The sequence below is a fragment of the Protopterus annectens genome, chromosome 6.part0, assembly GCF_019279795.1.
Source record: "Protopterus annectens isolate FY-2018-M chromosome 6.part0, PAN1.0, whole genome shotgun sequence".
In the NCBI taxonomy this organism is placed as follows: domain Eukaryota; kingdom Metazoa; phylum Chordata; order Ceratodontiformes; family Protopteridae; genus Protopterus; species Protopterus annectens.
Window position 1 is genome coordinate 1,402,370,620 of NC_056737.1, and position 17,563 is coordinate 1,402,388,182.

The 17,563-nt window shown below is 41.6% G+C and overlaps 1 protein-coding gene across 4 annotated transcripts in view; it reads left to right on the top strand.

The window, feature by feature from the left end:
- Window positions 1-17,563, top strand: part of RAB3GAP1 (RAB3 GTPase activating protein catalytic subunit 1) — a 2,239,542-nt gene that overhangs the window by 463,622 nt on the left and 1,758,357 nt on the right. The gene's annotated exons all lie outside the window — the stretch shown is intronic.

Genomic DNA, 17,563 nt, shown 5'->3' on the forward strand with positions numbered 1-17,563 from the left:
ATTGTGTACATATGACAACAGGGGCATCTTTTAGTATCAGGGAACAAACTTATACAACTAAATATAGATTCAATTGTCAATCCAAGGGTGTGATTTACTTGGCCCAGTGCCAAAAGTGCCCCTCATACTATATTGGTAAGACAGATAGGAAACTAAGAGAGAGGGTGTACGAACATTTATATTACATCAAGAATCATAAGTTAGGTAGCGCACTTGCTAGACACATTAATGATTACCCAGATCATATTTTTAAATTTAGGGCTATTGATAGTACCAAATGTGATGGTAGGGATGGCCCGGAATCTTTGATGCTTGAAAATTTAGAACTTTGTTGGCAGCTGCATACAAGGGCATGTCAGTTGCCCGGGTTACACAAAGTTTATTCCATCACTTGCATTCCAAATTGAAGAATTTGATGAGCTAAGTCTAAACTTATTTTTAATATAGATTTATTTATACAATTTTGCGCCTACATTCACTTACATTTTTCATAACGTATTTTATATAACATTCCTACATTTTTTATTTCTTTATTTTTCACGGTTATAGGACTGTTAATTTTACATTTTAGAATGTATTTTAACTTATTTCAACATATTCTTACAACTGATTAAATTGTATGTGTTTTGGATATTGGGAAGTGGCATTATATATTGCGAATGAATTATATTTATTTAATAGGTTTATTTAAGTGTGTAGTTTTAGCATAATGTAGTGTTGACACGTACACATTTTAATGTTTTCATTCTTCAGCTTTTAATATTTTATTATAGTGGAATTGATTTGTGTTAATTTGTGTTAATTAGTTCAGTGGTGTAGTATTTAAGTGGTATGAATTGATGTGTGATTTTGCCTGAAGAAGTCTCTTCACAGTAAGAGGTGAAAAGCACTTTGTATTATTGGATGTTAGTTCATTAAACCAATATACAGCAAAGTCCTTGTTCCTCTGTGTGTTTTTGGTTTTTCCAGTTGTCTGGTCTCATCTTTCCTGGTTTGTTTACCTTTCTGTTCAGGAGTAAACTAATCAAATACAATATAATATGTAAACTCTGGTTTACTATTGTTTGTTCGAACGGCAAAACATTTGCTGTTCGAAACAACGAAAAGTAAACCCGAACCCAAACATTCCGACCGGCCACAATGTCGACCCAAATGATGGACACATTTGAGTCGATATTGTGGCCGAAACCATCATGTGATAGCCGTATAGGGGCTGATGTAAGTCAGACTCCTATATGACATATCATGTTTTTTGCAGGGGGGCAAGCCCCCCCTGCATTCTAACTCTAAGATCGCACTACAGTGGGGATATGGATGAATTTCCAATCCCCACTGTACAACGATCTCCGTGCAGATAGTTGAATACACTTATGTGAATGCACTACTGCATTCGCATAAGTGTGTTGGACTATCACAACCATTTATACAGACTGCAAACCATAGTAAACCGTAAACTTCAATATTCATTGCACTGTTCAGTTGTATTTTATATACTGCAGACCGAGAAAGGGCACTGAGCAGTGCTAACGTTGCAATAACCACAATTGTGAGCCCCGAAAGAGGTGATGTTCTTTTCTGAACAACCATTAGACAACAACAGTAGAAGTAATCAAGAAATCTACCCAAATTATCTTTTTTAAATTGCTATAACCTTAGGTGGATGTAAAGCTTGGCTATTCCCATATTTTGTAAATGATGTCATTCAAGTCATGTAGTGATTGTTACAACTGCTATAGATAGTACAGATGATCACTCTCTTCTCAGATACTGAATTCAACATTTTACATATTAATTCTTATAGGTTCATAGGTAGGTACTAGGCTATCGGCCCAAGGGCCTAAGTAAGCCTAGCCAAGAAAGTTAATTTCCTGTACCCCTGTCGAGCAGAGCCACAGAAGTGATCCCCGGGGTGTATTTCCTATTTCCCATCCACTCATCAAGATTTTTCTTGAAGAGTGTTAATGAGGAACTTGACTTGACATAGATGGGTAGCCTGTTCCAGAGTATGGGAAGTCTCTGGGACAGGAATCTATCCCTCCAGCAAGTCCTGTTTATTGCGGTGACAAGGTTTAAGTCCCTAGAGTGTGTAGCTCAGAGGGATTGGGATTTCTTTAGGTGTAGTATGTGCAACAGCTCTGGATTTGACATAGCTTTATATGTTAGGCAAGGATCACCTCAGAGTAGGTAATATGCTACAGAGTAAAGCTGGAGTTTTTTTGAGACGATCAGTGTAGGGCATCTATGTGAGGCCAGTAATTCTCTTTGTGAGGTACTTCTGTGGCCTTTCCAGCTGCTGCAGATGTCTTGTGAGGTACATTCCAAAAGGGGTGTTGTACTCTGTAATGGGTCTAATGAGTGTCGAGTAGAGGGGAACAATGACCTCTTTTTTCCTGGGTGGAACCCTTTTGTGATGAGGTGTGCCATGTAGAAGGATTTCCTGACTACTGTGGCAATGTGATTATCAAAGGAGAGACTACTATTCACCTGGGTCCCAAGGTCTCTTATCACACATTCGGTGTTAAGAAGACTGCTGCCTATGTGGTAGTTCATGGGTACATTGTTTTTACCAAAGGGGATAACAATGCATTTTTTGGCATTGACCTTGAGGCCATGGCTCTGACACCAGGCATCTGTCTCAGTGAGGCCTCTCTGTAGGATGTCCACATCATTTGGGGACTCGACTATAGCTCCTAGTTTGCAGTCATCTGCGAACTTCGTTAGCCAGAGGCCTTCTGTGTTAGCCTGTATTTCAGAGAAGTAAATACCAAACAGGAGAGGTCCCAGGACTAAACCCTGTGGTACTCCACTTGTCACTGGTCTGAAGTCAGATTCGGAGTCTGCAACTTTTACAGTGTGGGTTCTGTCAGTGAGCCAGTTGGCAACCCATCTTGTGACATAGGGATTTATACCTAGTTTAGTGAGTTTAGCTATTATTCCAGAATGGGAGATGGTGGCGAAAACCTTGGCAAGGTCAAGATAGGCTGTGTGAAACCACCTTACCCTCGTCTACGGCTTTGGTGACCGCCTCAAAGAAGTTGACCAGGTTCAGGAGGCAAGATCTGCCTTTCACAAACCCGAACTGGGTGGGGTCCAGAGTTTGGAGGTTACCATTGTCTTTGTTTATGAATTCCATGACCTTGCAGACCAGGCTCATCAGGCTAATAGGGCAATAGTTCCCAGGATCAGTGGTGGCTCCCACTTTGTGGAGTGGGATAACTGTTGCTGTGCGCCATTCATTGGGCACAAAGCCTGACATGAGGCTATGATTGAACATGGTGCTTAGGTGGGGAGCCAGTTTGTTCTGAAGTTCATGTAAAACGCAGCCTGGGATGTTGTCCGGTCCTATGGATGCGGTGTTTTTGGCTTTAGAGAATGATGCTTTTACCTGTGAAGTTGTGATTACAGGGACTCTGCATTCTTCCGGTATAGATATGGGCTCTTTAGGGGCTGAGAGGGGGGTAAAGTTAGCACTGAACCTATCTGTCAGGATGTTGGCAATATCAGTTGGTTCTGTAATTTTTGTGCCATTGTGCTGTAACTCAGAGCAGATCTGGGTGTTGCCATTGAGATTCTTGACATAGCTATAGAATGCTTTGTCGTTGTACTTAGAATCAGTGGCAATCTTGTTTTCATAGCTAGCTTTGGAGAATCTTATAAGGGATCTCAGCTTCTTGCTGAGGCTGACCAGGGAGCTCCTCCACTAATGGAATTTTTCTCTCTTTTGCAACAATTTCTTCCTTCTGTTGTAGAGTTTGTTTATGGCAGGGGAACCACCAGATTGGCTTCCTTTTTTTTGGAGGATAGCGTCTCGGTTCTGTTTGGGATAACACAATCCATGCACTCGTGTAAGTGCTTAAGGAGTGCATTTGTGTGGGATTCAGCAGTCGTAACTGTATTGTCCATCTGCATGGGTGTCATGAAGTTCACCACTTCTGTCTTAAGTAGCTTGAAATTGGCTTTGGAGATATTTTTTACTGTGGTTTCCTTAATGGTGGGGGGGGGGATCTGGATATCTAGGGTGATTAGGTTATGGTCGGATCTGACCAATGAGCATCTTGTCTAATTAACAGCTCGTCTTGGTGTTAAATGAAGAGCAAATGACCAAGAATTCATAGCTTATGACTGGTGGTTATTTCTATTTTAAATAAATTTAACTTTTCCCCAGCACTGCTCCTGTACTACTAATGGACAGAGGAAGCTCCTAAATGCTTTATAGCCAGTTTCCCTTTTTGTGCTTGAATTAACTTGTCCCATTTTGTTACAGATTTGCCTTACACATCCCATGTTGATAATTGTATATTACCCGTAATGAGAATAACTGAGATCATACCATAAATAATTTGAGGAGATCCGTCATGAGATAAAGCATTTAGGAGCTGCCTCTGTGTATTAGTAGTACAGGAAGCAGTCCTGAGATATGTTTTCTGTTTCTCATCCATAGATCCAAGTTGTGCTTGAATATGGACAGGGATGGACTTTGTTTTATGTGGATGAGGAATCTGTTCCAGAGCAGTTTGTTCCTTTGCGAAATGTACCTGTCCCTCCAAACCATTCTGTTGATGTTGCAGAAGAGGTTTAGATTCCTAGACTGAGTATTTTTGATGTCATTTGACTTGCTGGTGTGTAGTAAATCCATCAGTACTCGCTCTGAGGATGTCTTGTATGCCAGACATAGGTCAGCTCTCAGCAGACTCTAGGATACTGAGTATAGTGACTGGGCTTTAAGTTGGTCCATGTAGGACATGCTGCTGAGGCCTTGTATCCTTTTAGTAAGGTATCTGTGTGGGAGTTCTAGTTGTTGCATGTGTCTGGAGAGATGCATGGCAAAGGGGGCTTTATATTTAATGATTGGCATAATGAGAGCTGAGTAAAGGAGACAGTGACATACCCAGATCTAGACATAAATCCCTTTGTTTATAAGCTATGCAGTAGAGAAGAACTTTCTTATACAATGGACGCATGTTAGTCAAAAGTTAGGTCACTGTCCACATAGGTTCCCAAATCCCAAAAAGCTGGGTCAACTCTTAGGGGCTTATTGTTAGTATGGTAGTTCCCTGGCATAGATGACTTCCCAAAAGATACAGTAATGCATTTTATGGCATTGATTTTGGCACCATTTATTTATTTGGGTTAAATCTTCCTGTGGGATGGCTAAGTCATTTGGGGATTAAATGACTGTTCCTAGTTTGCAGTCATCTGCAAAGTTAGTCAGCCAGCACCCTTTGGTAATGGTAGTGCAGGTAACATCGTTCACAATTAGTTCAGCGTATTAATGCATTGTGATTTTTATGATTATGAACATGACTAAAAATGCTTTTTGATTCTTTTTGGCTTTGGTAGCTATTTAAGCCTCAAACTTGGCTTTGGTAGATTTTATTAAGCTCCTGAGTGGTTTGTTTATTTCAGTGACAAGGTCTTTAACATTCTGGAAACTACTGTTCTTTTGGTCAAAATTATTTTCCTTCTGTATAGATTGATATTATGGTTCCACCGTATGAGTTTGTTTCAGACTGCAAATGTCAGTCACATTTGTGAAATAACACCTGTTAAATTTGTGGGGAACTGAAAGACATTTGCCTTACCTCATGTCGTTAATGTTTGGAAAGACACTGAGGGGAGGGAGGGGAGTGGAAAAGAACAAAGAAATCTAACTGTAAGTAAAACCATTTCTGTTCTTAAGTGTTTCTGTAAAACATTTCTTGAAAAAATGCATGTTTTATAGCAGAGCATTTTTAGTTGTTCTTGTATGTGATAAATACTAAAGTGAACTGGTTCCTTTTTTTCATCTTTTTTTAAATTTCAGATATGTAAGCATTACAGTGTAAAAATTTAAAATAAAACAGGCTAGACAAAGGCATGCTTAAGTCAATAGGCTGTAATTTGGGTTGTTGAGGTAGGGGATAGTGTGCAAAAATACTCAGATCATAGTATATGTAGAGCTGATATTTTCACTTACTTTTGCATGGGTGAATGTCTGGATTAAGACCGTTGGCTTAATCTAATAACAAGTTTGTGGAAACAAGTAAATAAGAGAACACTGAATATCATGAAGAGTTTTCATTTAGCAATAAATGTTTCAGCTTGTCTTTAGAAGCCTGTAGCTAAGAACTACTTTTTTTCCTCTTACATTTCCAGGGAGACAAGCTGATTATTGGACAATAAAATAAGCCAAAACAGTGTTTCTTCAAGGCTAGAAGTTAATGTTTTTTGAAAGCATGTAAGTTGTTTTTTACATCTAGGAGGGAAATGAAGATAAAAAAAAAAACAGACACCAATTAGTGTATGTAGAAGCACATACAATAACCTGCATCTTAGCATGAATAACCACAAGTTTAGGTTAGTTAAGGCCTGCGTTTGCAGCTGTTAGTCTGGGACAATTGTTACTGTTAGGAGGCTTTAACTTCATTATTTGAAGACGTACACAGTTTTATGTGTTTGTATTAGGTTAACAGATTATGGGGGTATTCTGGGGATGTGTTTGATTTTTTTGCTTGAGGGTTCTCAATAAAACAAAAACATTTGTAAAATGCGACATAGGTTCCAATGTTGATGATAAAAAAACTGCCAGACGTTAGCGGGTTAGCGGGTGCATGTATCACAAAAGCTGGAAATAGACATTTAAAAAAGCCGTCGTGTACAATAGGTTTGAATAAATATTTCTTAGCTTAATGGAGACACCTTCCATATCTTGGAAAGTGAATAGTCTCACAGGTATAGCCAAAAAGGAAAGAATGTTTAGATGTCATATTCAGTTGTTCAGAGACACCAAGCCCAAAGCCTAAAGAGCTTGCCACTATAAAAAAACTGAGTTAAAAACCCACAGACTCGCCCATAAATCCAAATTGGATTTAAAAGATCCGGTAGTCTCTGATTTCTTCTTCTAAAGAAATTTTATTCCACCATACACATGCTCTCCCATAAAGAGTTATTCCATACAGATGTTTTGCCTAATATGCCATTCACCAAATAGTTATTATTTCTGGAATTCATTAAGCACACTATTTTATATACTCCCACACAATTCCTGAGTTTACAGTCTTTAAAACACTTATAGAAAGTGATAAGGTCTCCCCTAACCAATGTATATTTTCTTGTGCACATGGACAATAATTCAAGTGTCCTATAGTAGTTGACCCCACCCATTTCATGAATTTTCCTGGTAAAATGTCTTTGAATCCTTTCCAGTTTATCTAACTGCATCGTGGTGTATGCAGAAAAAGACCCACAATATTCAGTAATTGGTCATACCATAGTGTTATAGATGGGAAGCAAAGCAGTCCTATCTCTGCTAGCAGTGCCTCTGAAAATATTAGATCTAATGATGTCAATTTTTATTCTGTCCTCAACTGTTGGATTTGGATCCAATCCTCTTATCTGACTTGGACAGTACTTTAGCTCGTGCCACCAAAAAGCTGTTGAGCTTCTCCCTTACTAAAATGTACCAACCCCTAACATACCTCAGATCTTGTTTTCTGCTTTCCCGATTAGACATGGTCATCTTGACCTCTCAAGCGATCATTTAAAAATACGTTGTATTTTAATATTATCTTTTTCAAAACTTAATAGTTTATCCTCCCTTTTCATTACAGTATTTGTAATTCTTTAATACCATAGTTGGTATTGTTTTTCTATTTTTATTCTTTTTACACTTTGTGTTAATTCTTGATACCACACGCTGGTTATGGGGGATTTCAATTTTTCTGCCATCAACTGGGAAACCTACTCTAGCCCAAACTTGCTAGCACAAATGTTCCTTGACTTTGTGAATTCAAATGCCCTGGAACAAATTGTCCATACCCCGACAAGATGAACAAACATTCTAGATCTTGTACTCACTAACATGTCAGACAGGTGCACTGCTGCAACTGTTGGACCCTCATTAGTTAAAACTGACCACACCTTCAAACTGACACTAACACCAGAACTCAACAAAAGGTGAAATCAGACTAGAAAACTTCACTAAGGCAAGCTATACCCTCCTAAGTGAAGGTATAAATGCATTCCAAGCCCCACCCTAAGCTGAAAGTTGTAACTATACCGAAGCTTAGACTAAAGCCCTCTACAATCACTTGCATAAGTGTATAAACTTGGCTGTGCCAGATAGAATCAAAGCCAGAATCCCAAGTAAAATCAGGCTGCCATGGTGGGCTTCCAGTATCAACAAACTCTATAATAAACACAAAAAGTTGCTGTCCAAGAAAACAAAGAAAAGCACCCTCCTCAGCCTTAATAGGCAAATAAGACAACTTGTCAAATCATCCAAGAGCTCCTTTGAGATAAACCTAGCAAGTTCTGCCAAGAATAACCATAAGGCCTTTTACAGCTATGTACGTAACCTAAAGGGTAGGACCCAAGCATGTGCAGAACTGGTGGCCAATGGTATCACACATACAGACTCCACAGAGAGAGAAAATATGCTAGCGGATAGGTTTGGTGAATATTTCACTCCCATATTTCCTCCTAACTTACAACAAACCCTCCCCATCTTACATATCTGAAGAGCAGGTCCTCAAAGAACACGGCTTCTATGAGACCAGATGACACCCCAGGCTGCCTTCTAAACAGGCTAAAACATGAACTAGCATCACCACTAAGTACCCTTTTCAATCATAGCCTATCCACAGTCTTTGTTCCTGCAGAATGGAGAACAGCTACGGTTATTCCCCTCCACAAAGGTGACCTAGCAACAGACCCAGGGAATTACAGACCCAGAAGTCTGACCAGCATCTGTAAGCCCATGGAATGTATCATTATGGACCTCATAAATAAAGACATAGGTGACCTCCAAACCCTGGAGCCTACCCAATTTGGATTTGTGAAGGGCAGATCTTGCCTGTTAAATCTGGTGGATTTCTTTGAAAGTGTGACCAATGCAATTGATGATGGCATATCTGTGCACACAGCATACCTCAACTTGGCAATGGCTTTTTACACAATCCCACATTCAGACATTACTGATAAACATAGCAAACTGAATGTAAACCCTTCTTTGTAAGATGAGTTGTCAACTGGCTCACAAACCAGACACACACACTGTCAAAGTGGGCAACTCCACATCAACCAGCAGACCTGTTACCAGCACGGTGCTGGCCCCATACTGCTTGGTGTGTACTTCTCAGAAGTTCAAATCAAAACTAAAGCATTGTGGCTGACGACTGCAAACTAGGTGCAATTATTGAATCTCCAAATGATGTCAGTATACTCCAGGATGGTCTCATACAGACCAACCACTGGCGTATTAGTCATGGTCTCAAACTGAATGCAAAGAATTGTGTCATCATTCCCTTTGGCACAAACAGTGTCCCTTCACACTATCAAATCAATAACAATACCCTAAGTACCCATGAAGTGGTAAGGGAACTGGGATCACAGGTTGACCGAGACTTTAACTTTGACCACCACGTGTCTGCCATTGTAAGGAAAGCTTTCCACTTAGCTCACTTGATTAGTAAAGGCACTGCCTCGAAAGCAAAAGAAGTTATAACACCCCCTATACTCTGCACCTATCCTGCCCATAATTGACTATAACGCCCCATTCAGTATGTACCGTACTAAGCACCTGCAGCAATTGGAGAGACCTCAGAGGCTTCTAACAAAGAAAATCAAGTTCCTTCAGCATGCGTCTTACACGGACTGACTGAAATTCCTGTCACTATACTTTATATCGTATAATCTTCTTAGGGGAGACTTATGCCTGGCCTACAGAGCAACCCAAGACCCAAATGTAATGAACTTACTGCAGATCCATAAATCAAGTGGGTCTAGGGGTACCCATTCCAGGGACTTAAATATGGTCTGCGACTTAAATGGAACAAGCTACCAGTTCTATGGCACTGTTCAAGAGGAACCCGGATGAGTGGATCAGGCACCATAAATTCTTACCGGGAATAGCACCCGCAACCATCCCGGACATGGGCAGTCATCACTAAATGCAATCCTGGGTATTGACTAGTGCCTGTATGATATTGCATTGGGTTGAAACGGCTAGGCATAAAATGACCTTCTGGTCGGTAGCCTAGTAATCTCCTGTGATACTATGGTATCTCTTTCTCTCTCTCTGTTTCTTTCTCTCTGTCTTTTCTTCCTTGTTTAAAAAGTCACTTTTTTTTATTTAAATTGTTGTTGTTGTAGGAAAATGGGTAAATACTAGGCTATTTAGTATGCAGTATTAGTATACAGACCATTGCAAGCCTAGCCAACAACCAAAAGCCAGAATTAAATGCTCCATTTTGTAACTGTGAGGTTAAGACTTTAGCCATTATGCCATCTTTGTGTGGAAGGATGTCAGAAATATGCCCTTCAGGATTTAAGAAGTGGCAAAAGTGCAGGCACAAGTTACCTTTGTCCGATGCTCGTACTTTGTGTGTGTATCGTTTGGGCCTGGACCACCTTCAAATTGATTGCACCATTTGCAAAAATTGTAATCTGCCTGCTATTGCGGACAGAAAACATAAACTTATTTTGAAGAGGTTACTTCCTTCTCAGAAGCAGTTGCTGGACTCAATCCCTCAAACTGAAATCAAAGGAGCTTTCCACTAAACCTTCTGAATTCTTGTCCGTCTTCCTTGGAGCCGCCAAAAAAGAACCACAAGTTGAAAATGAAGGCCATTGTGGTTCAACATCCATCTGATTCAACAGAACCATCCTCAGATCCAAGTACTTTGAATATGAGACTCTTACCCACAACAAGATACTCGCAGAGCTTGGATGCGGTACTTTCCAGATTACCTTCTCCCTTTTGGAAGAACGGCACTGTACAAGTCCCCATCCCTAACTTCCTCTCGTTCTTCCAGAAATTTGACTGAAGATGGTGTGGACAGACTGATGACATTCCTCTCGGTGCAAATATAGGTGGGAGTTCTCCCGGCTCCTACCCCTTTGAGTCTGGAAGTCCATCCTTCTACCACTCCGCCAATTTCTGATCGTTTCAGAGCCCCTGGATCTGGGCCTTCTGGTTCAGATCCGAAAATGAGGATATCTCTGAGTGCACTGACTCAGATATTTTCAGGGACGGATGACTCTCATAGCCAAAGCATCTCTGTCGGATCTGAGGCATTAGAGTAAAATCTGACTATGTGAAGTTGTTCCATCTCACCGTCCATTCTTACTGATGGGTCCAGAGCTTATCCTCTGCTCCGACTCTGCCATCTGCAAAAGCTGGAGGTCTTCAACTAGCTCGAGGCCAACTCCCTATCCCATGATGCACCTTGATCTGCCCTCAGATCTCATTTTCCGCTGCAACTTGATTGGATGTTTACCAGCTCTGGCCAGTGAAAGTTACTGTTTTTTTCTCATTAAAACTTGTTAGATAGCTTAAATTAGATAGTTTAATAATAAGTTTTCTTTGTTTATAGTTTAAATAACTTAGATAAGTGGCCGCATTTTTAGGTCTTTAGTTCTGTCTATCTCATATTTCCTACTACATAGTTGTGTGGTGTTAGAGCCCTTTTTATTTACAGGGCATTGTGTATTTCTGATAGTTTGCTAGTTATTTAGAGACTTTAAATAACTTAGATAAGTGGCCGTCTTTTAGGCCCTTAGTTTTCCTTATTTCATGTTTCTTCTTACATAGTTGCGTGGTGTTAGAGCCCTTTTTATTCACAGGGCAAGTATATTGATATTTAGCTAATTATATAACTTAGTTTAGTAGTTTACAGTTCTTGCATTATTAGGAGTAGAGTGCATGTCTATAGTAGAGTGTGCGTATATATATCTATATATATATATATATATATATATATATATATATATATATATATTGTACTCGTAGCTTAGTAAAAGTTTGAGTATTTTTCTTATATATATATATATATATATATATATATATATATATATATATATATATATATATATATATATATATATATATATATATATATATATATATATGTTTAGAGGTTTTTCTCTGTTTGTTCTGATAAGATGTCTCATCAAGAGAAAGAGAAATCCAAGTCTGGATTTAAAAAATGCCCAAGATGTGGGCAAAAGATGTCCATCACTGATGGACATACTGAATGTGTCTATTGTTTGGGTGAGGTGCACCTGCAAGAAAGTTGTTCAATATGCCACTCTTTGAGTGCTAGAGTGTTGCATGAAAGAAAGAGAAAACTTATGGATAGAGGTCTTTTAAAATCCTCCTTCCAAGAGGCACTGGATAAGCATGATAAACCCTCTAAACTGTTTTCTAGTTCTTTGGAGCCAAGAAAAAGCCCATCGACTCCAAAAACTGGATTGAGTAAATCTTCAACATCAGCTCCACAGCCAATGGAGCCTACTATTGTTTTGGTTAGGAGCCAGACACTGACATTGGAGCCGATATCTCCTACATTGAAATTCCCCATCTTACATTCGGTGACTTCATCCACACATTCTTCTCGGGCCTCAAGTAGACTCTCTGATTTGGAACGTGTGGTGAAGAGGCTTTTGCAGATGTTGTTGCTTGCAAAAATTTTATCGGCACCGACCCCTGGGACTTTAGAGCTGACACAAGTTCCCCCACCATCTTCTGTTCCTCCTCAGATCTGCCTCATAATTTCAGAGAGCGTGGAATTGATGATCGTGGAGCCCTTGGGGCCGACACCTACCTTAAGTTTGTCAGTCCCGACTGCCCTGATATCTTTGGTGCCGACCGAGGGATCTCGGAGTCTATGCTTGCCGGTCGGGTCCGGGGAGGATAGTCGGTCCGACTTGTCGGTTCTGACTTTACCTCTCAGGGCTTTGGCTCGAGTAAGCATGGCTCTGACCTCAGTCTCGGAGCCCTCTGTTCTGACGGGGATTCCTAGCATCAGAAACGAGGGGCCTTCGAGGCCATGAGGAGGATATTGTCCACGCCAACAACAACACCATCAGTACCAGCAGCTCTCTCCCTTAAAGCACTGGTGTCTACCTCTACAACACATGCTCCATTAAAGCGTAGAGACCCTGAGCCCCAGGAAACCCCATTGGGTGAGCCATGCTCTTCTGAGACCTCTCCAGAAGCTCCGACTGAAGAGGCTCCCATGAAGAGGCATGGCAAGAGGAAGCATCTGGACTCCCCACAGGAATCTGTCACTTTGGATACTGACTTAGATGAGTCAGAAGGGTCCCCACGGTCCCCCCTCAGAGGGTATCCCATTTGCAGATATCCTAGAAATTCTTAAACAGAGGGGTGGCTGGAAATCCCTTAACCCTACTGATGATGAGTCAGTCCTCGTGAAGGCTTTTGGGTCTCAACCCTCCACCTCTTGCGTGTCTCCACCCTTCGATGAGTTGATCGAGTTACTCTCTCGGTGGGCATGGGAGTCGCGGGATACCAAGGAATCTGTTTCCAGGAGGCCTAATAAATTTCTAACTTGCCCTCAAGACAAAACCTTTCTAACTAAAGGAGTGCCTGGTGATGCCATGGTGGTGGCAGCGGCCATCAAGAAGGAACTATCAGAAACTTCCACTTCTGTTCATCCTAATAGAGAGTTCAGGATCATGGACAGGTATGGGAAGCATATGTTTAGTTCAGCAGCTTTTGTCCTTTGATCGCTGAACTCTCTCACGCATTTCACTAGGTTACAAAGGGATCTCCTGAAGGAACTAGAAGATACCCTGGAGGGTTCAGTAGCTGCGGGGGTGTCTGACGAGGTAACTTCCCAGCTCTCTACTCTTAATTCTATTGTGAATTCTTCCATGCGTCTGGTCTCATATTCAGCTGATGGAATGAGTATAGCAGTGGGTACAGGAATTGCCCTTAGGAGACATTCCTGGATGTGCCTATGTTCCTTTGCAGAACCCTTTATGTCTTCCTTTATTGACACCCCTTTTGATGGCTCATCCCTTTTTGGACTGAAAGTGAAGGAAACACTTACCAGGAGTGAGAAAGATGGAAGGATCTTGTCTGCAATCAGAGTACATTTTCTACCCCTATTAGACCCTACCCCAAAGGGAGGAGGAGTGGAAAGATGTTATTCCGTAAATCTCAAGGATCTTTCCAGGACACTCGTGATGAACCCCCCCCCCCAGAGGTAGAGGAGGGGGAAGGTAATGGAAGACTCTGTCCACATGACAGAGGGGTCCGCAGAATCAGGGCAACAGAGATCAGTTCTTTGGGAAGCCCTATCAGTGCTCCTGAGAGGAGGCCCGACTGTCCATCTCTGGAGGCAGTCGGGGGATGCCTTTCTTTGTACCCAGACACTTGGCTAAAAATAAGAAAAGATAGCTGGATACAAATTATATTCAGAGGATGCTCAATTCCTTTTGCCACACCGCCCTCTGTAGTGAAAAATAATCCCAGACGTTCCACCCAGTCACAGGGAACAAGCAGCCATAGAGGTCCAAAGATTGCTGGAAAAAAGAGTCATCCAACCAGTCCCAGCAGACCAGAGAGGATCCGGAACTTACTCAAGGTTCCTTTAGTTCCAAAGAAATCAGGGGACTGGAGACTATTCTAGACCTCAGCAGACTAAACAAGTCGGTAAAAAAGACAAATTCTGGATGCTCACGCTACAGTTAGTACACCCTTTTCTGGGGAAAGACAATTGGATGTGCTCGATAGATCTCCAGGATGCGTACTATTACATAAAAATGGACAGACCATCCAGGGAATCATGTATGCTTCCGGCTGGGAGCCAGTCATTATCAGTTTCATGCTGTGCCCTTTGGTCTCACTACAGCCCCCAGACTGTTCACCAAATGCATGGCAGTAGTCACAGCCCACCTGAGACGTTTGGGATTTCAGGTATTTCCATACCTAGATGACTGGCTCCTCAGTGCCACCACCAGGCATCAATTCATACATGCAAGGGACACAGCTTTAAATCTCTGCAATCAATTGGGGATTACCATAAACTCAGAAAAATGTGCCTTGTCGCCATCGCAACAGACCGTTTTTTATAGGAGCAGAACTAAATATAGTCAAAATGACCTTAAGCCTTCCTCCAGAAAGAGTTTGCCTTTTACTAAAACAAATCCTAGACCTGCTGCCAAAGACAAAAGTCCCAGTCTCAATGGTACTCAAATTGCTAGGAATGATGGCGGCAGCGATCATAGCCATTCCTCTGGGTCGGATGTATATGCGAGTACTACAGTGGCTCCTGTTTTCTCAATGGTCCTTTCAGGAACTTCCAGTGTCACACCAAACCATAATAATGAATACATGCAAGAAGGACTTTCAGTGGTGGCTGACATCCCAACAAGTAACACTAGGCAATCCTTTTGTTCTACCCACTCGTATCGCCATGGTGACCATGGACGCTTCCTTGATAGGGTGGGGGGGACATTATCAGGGAAGAACAGCCCAAGGCACGTGGAAGAAGCACAAGGCTCATCTGTATATAAACGTCCTGGAGAAGAACAGCCCAAGGCACGTAGAAGAAGCACAAGGCTCATCTGTATATAAACGTCCTGGAGATGAGTGCGGTACTCCTAGCACTTCAAGACTCTCTCCCTCTGGGAACAATTGCAATTCAGACGGACAATATGTCAGTGGTCTGGTACATAAACAAACTAGGAGGGCCACATCGTATCCCCTCTGTCGAGAGGCCCTGAGAGTATGGCAGTGGGCAACTTCCACCCAGCTCTTTCTGATAGCAATGCACATCCCGGGGAAATCCATTGTGATAGCAGACAAGCTAAGCAGGGCAATTCTGTTGTCTCACGAGTGGTCCCTAAAGAATCAAGTAGCGGAAAGGATTTTTCACAGATGGGGCCAGCCTTGCTGCGATCTCTTTGCAACCCCAACAAACACAAAATGCAGCAGCTACTTCACCCTAATCCCCCTTCCGGGGGATGCCCCAAGGGATGCACTGGTGCACAGTTGGCCCCTGGGTCTCCTTTATGCTTTTCCCCTTTCCCTCTAATACCCAAAGTATTACAGAAAGCAAAGACTCTGGGAAGGACCATAATCTTAATAGCCCCTTACTGGCCTCGTCAAATTTGGTTTCCCTTCCTTCAGCCTCATCTATTGGAAGAACCTTGGATCCTGGACCTTGTTCCGGATCTTCTGACCCATTCATCGGGGGCTCTTCATCCTTCTCTTCATTCCCTTAAACTGACAGCTTGTCTGCTCCAGTTCCAAACATAGCCTGGATTTACAACCTCTCAGGCGAGGCTCAAACTATTTTAACTTCCTCTCAAAAGTCATCTACCAGAAAATTATATCTTGGCAAATGGAAGAGATTTTCTATATGGGCTTCTCAGAATGATATTGATCCATTCCTAGCTTCAATTTCATCTATTCTGGAGTTTCTGACTAAACTTTTCAATGAAGGAGCCACTGCAGCTACCATTAGAGTTCAATTAGCAGCAATCTCAAATTTTCATCTTGGTATCCAAGGTACTAATGTCATGTCACATTGACTCTCTAAAGCCTTTCTCAAGGGTACAATTCATTTGAGACCACCCGTCAAAACTTCAGCCATGCCTTGGAATCTAAATTTTGTTCTTTCCTGAATTATATTACCTAATTTCAAACCAGCCTCATCCTGTGGTTTGAAATATCTCTCATGGAAGACCATATTTTTAATAGCTATCACTTCTGCTCGGAGGATTTCTGAGTTACAGGCCTTGACCATCAAACCTCCTTATGTGATTTTCCATAATGACAGAGTCTCGCTCAGAACTAATCCATCATTTTTACCCAAAGTTTGTTCAGAGACAAATCTCAACCAATCTATTGAATTGCCCGTTTTCTTCTCTAAATACACAAATGAGATGGAACACGTGCCACACAAACTTGATGTTCATAAGCAACTCCGATTTTATTTGGACAGGACCAAACAATTCAGAAAAACAGAACAGCTCTTTGTCTCTCTTTTGGAATCAAAAAAAGGTGCTCCGGTGATAAGTCACCTGTCAAGATGGCTATTAAATTGTATTTCTTTCACTTACAGTTCAGTGAATGCTTCATTACAACAAAAAATAAAGGCCCACTCTACTAGATCTGTATCTACCTTGTCAGCCATCTCTGCTAAGTTACCATTAGATACTACTTGTGCAGCAGCAGCTACCTGGTCAATGCTTCATACCTTCATCACTCATAACAAAGTAGACAAGGCCTCCAGGGACAGGGCTGCCTTTCGTTCCAATGTTCTGAAAAACATTCTCTCATGAGCCACCCGAGAACGCTGGTGCTTGGGACATTACCCATCAGTAAGAATGAACCGTCAGATAGAACAACTTCACATAAAGAAGTTACGTACTCACCAGAATGTTCCATTTGAGTTGTTCATCTCACCTTCATTCTTACGTCCCACCCTCCCAACCCCCTTCCAGTCTACTTGAGGTCCGAGACTTCTTTTATTTATGGTGTATTGTCTCTTATCCAGTTCCTAGGGTCATATTAATAGCCATAGGTAGCCAGTTGGCAGCAAACAAGATCTGAGGGAAGATCAAGGTGCATCATGGGATAGGGAGGTGGCCTTTAGCTTGTTGAAGACCTCGAGCTTTTGCAATTGGCCAAGTCGGTGCCGAGGATCGGTTCTGAACTCATCTGTAAGAATGAAGGCAAGATGAACAACTCACATGGAACGCTATGGTGAGTATATACCTTCTTTTTTTTGATCTGTCTCTGCCCTTCAGAGCCTTGGCATTGGACAGC